The 2500-nt window shown below is 44.4% G+C and overlaps 1 long non-coding RNA gene across 1 annotated transcript in view; it reads left to right on the top strand.

Annotated features, from left to right (window-relative positions):
• LOC135112388 (uncharacterized) overlaps nt 1-2500 on the top strand; it is a 15172-nt gene that overhangs the window by 8714 nt on the left and 3958 nt on the right. The window lies entirely within an intron of this gene.

Below are 2500 nucleotides of genomic sequence, written 5' to 3'. Positions count from 1 at the left end.
AGAGAGAGAGAGAGAGAGAGAGAGAGAGAGAGAGAGAGAGAGAGAGAGAGAGAGAGAGAGAGAGAGAGAGTTATGTAATCGTAATCATACACACACACACTCTCTCTCTCTCTCTCTCTCTCTCTCTCTCTCTCTCTCTCTCTCTCTCTCTCTCTCTCTCTCTCTCTCTTTCCTCTTCTCATCATTATTTAATCTTCTCCTTCAATCCTTTTTCCTCCTCCTGCTCCTCCTCTTCCTCCCCTTTTCTTCCCTCATCCCTCGCCCAAGGACAGATTAAGGGAGGCAGAGAGAGAGAGAGAGAGAGAGAGAGAGAGAGAGAGAGAGAGAGAGAGAGAGAGAGAGAGAGAGAGAGAGAGAGGAGAAGCAGCTGCTCTCTGGGGTGATAATTAGCGTTGTACGAACACCAGAGGAGAGGAGGGGAGGGGAGGAGAGGAGAAGTGATGGGGAGGACGGGAGGGGAGGAGATGGGAAGTGATGGGGAGGAGAGGGAGGGGACGAGATAAGGAGATGGGAAACGAGGAAGAAGAGGATGAGGGAAGACACGGAGTAGGAGGTGGAGGAGGGAGGAAAAAGGAAGGAAAGAAGGAAGAGAAGGAGGAGGAAGAGGATGGGTGGGGAGCAGGATGCGAAGGAAGAGGAGGAGGAGGAGGAGGAGGAGGAGGAGGAGGAGGAGGAGGAGGAGGAGGAGGGTAAATTTTCCTCCCCAAACCTTCATTTAACAACACCCCTTTATCCTCCCTTTATGTGTGTGTGTGTGTGTGTGTGTGTGTGTGTGTGTGTGTGTGTGTGTGTGTGTGTGTGTGTGTGTGTTGAGGGAGAGAAACTTAACCACGACCCAAGAGCGAAACACAAACAAACAAACACACACACAAATGGAAAAACAACAAAACAAATGAGCTATGAAGAGGTGACAAGCCTGCGCATACACACACACACACACACACACACACACACACACACACACACACACACACACACACACACACACACACAGACAGACAGACGCCTTTACAGCATCCACTACCCTTAATAATGACCAGTGTGTGTGTGTGTGTGTGTGTGTGTGTGTGTGTGTGTGTGTGTGGTGACGTCAGAGAGAGAGAGAGAGTAGTAGTAGTAAGTATGAATATTTAAACCTACCGTACTTTATTTTCTACCCCCCAAAAAAAAGAATAAAGAAAGGCTAATGACATTGCAATATTTCAACAACAATACATCTTCCTTTAGATTAATATAAGAAAAAATAAATAAATAAAAAACGAAAAGCAAAAGGTAATAACGCGAACTTTATCACATATTTCACACTTCATGAAGGAAATAATGGCTGAGGTAATGAATAAATACACACAGGCGGCGTTGGAGATAGTTAGCACAATATATATACTCGTAATATTTTTTTCTATATTCCATGAAAAAAAAATAAGAAAAACAGTGAAAAGGAAAATAAATGAGAGAATCTGATGATATATTGTCACTGGGACGTGTTTACAGTGAAATACACACAATGAGGCGCGCGGCGCAACAACGACGTAACCGAGAAATGGAAGTTTCGAGAAAAACGCGCTCAAAGTTAAACACTGATTGCGCACAATAGGATACCCTTAAATAAGTAAGTATTATACATCATTTGAAAGGTCTTGGGTAGTTCTGTTTGGGGATGTAGGTTTCGAAGTGATAGGTGACGATTTTGGGTGGATGACTTACGCGTTAATTAACGCGTATACCGTAGGTAATAATTTTTTTCCCGATATTGTTTTCATTTGTTAATAATGTGTTAGAGCCTATTACACATAGTATTAGGTGAAAGTTTCATGAAGATTGGTACATAAATAAATTTTTTATGAATTTTTTTCCGAGCGTGCGTCTGTGCTCGGGCGTGTTAAAGGGCAGAGTGGATGAGCACATGGTGAGTGTGTTGTCACCATGGCAACGGCGCTGGTAAACATGGCAGCGGTGCTGTGATTGGCTCGCCCGCGCCGGGCGGCTGCAACCGCGCCGCTGATTGGCCATACGCACGTGAGGCTGGGAGGAGCAGGTTGCGTCGTTGTTGTACCGCTTTCGAGATGTTAGTCCAGAGAAATTTTCTCCGCACTACGCTCGACTTTGAGCCTTAGTACAGGTGCTTAGATGGTCGAATATGACTTGGCCGACATCACCACGAGACTTTTACACCCTTCTACCACACGGAGCAGGCAAAAACACGAAATCTCAAATTTCACGGTTACGTCGTTGTTGCGCCGCGCGCCTCAAATTTAGTATTACTCCTTAAAATACATCCTTTCCTATCTCTGGCATAGGAAAATGAGGAAAACAATGAAAATAAAAAGAAAATATATGAAAATGTGATGATGAAATGTTTGTGGGCAGAGTTTTGCATATGTTAGCATACTGATAGGCTGACAGAGGCTGCATTAGGCCTACGTAGGTGGATTAGGTTTGTACTGGTGTTAATTAAATACAGTCTGATGTGACGAGTGTTTGAAGTAACCAGGTCCTCTCT

This window comes from Scylla paramamosain, chromosome 23, assembly GCF_035594125.1.
Source record: "Scylla paramamosain isolate STU-SP2022 chromosome 23, ASM3559412v1, whole genome shotgun sequence".
NCBI lineage: Eukaryota > Metazoa > Arthropoda > Malacostraca > Decapoda > Portunidae > Scylla > Scylla paramamosain.
Note: the sequence above shows the minus strand (reverse complement) of the source record. Positions and strands in the feature narration are given on the sequence as shown.